The sequence below is a fragment of the Morone saxatilis genome, unplaced genomic scaffold (genome assembly GCF_004916995.1).
Source record: "Morone saxatilis isolate NCDOM2014 unplaced genomic scaffold, NCSU_SB_2.0 Contig4, whole genome shotgun sequence".
Classification (NCBI taxonomy): domain Eukaryota; kingdom Metazoa; phylum Chordata; class Actinopteri; family Moronidae; genus Morone; species Morone saxatilis.
Window position 1 is genome coordinate 12,447,131 of NW_023339984.1, and position 333 is coordinate 12,447,463.

The window sequence follows — 333 nt, forward strand, 5'->3', positions numbered from 1 at the left end:
TATTACATTCCATTTATGCCAATATACACAGGTCTAATAACCACAGCCACCTCCTCACAGGAGTGTGTTTAACAGACCTGCTGCAAATAACAGCACCGAGTTAAAAAGAGAAGACAAATGAGAGAAAAAAGATTCAGACTTTTTTAATTATGAACTGAAACAAATGAGTCTCATCATATAACAGGCACCACAATTGATTAACTGCAGTTATGCAACATTCACATTACCACACAGCTAAGTTTTTGTATGTTTCATGTTTCTGACCACTCAGTATTTAAAAACACATTTATTACACATCTACACAGGTGTTTGATTATTCTGGATGTGTGAGCA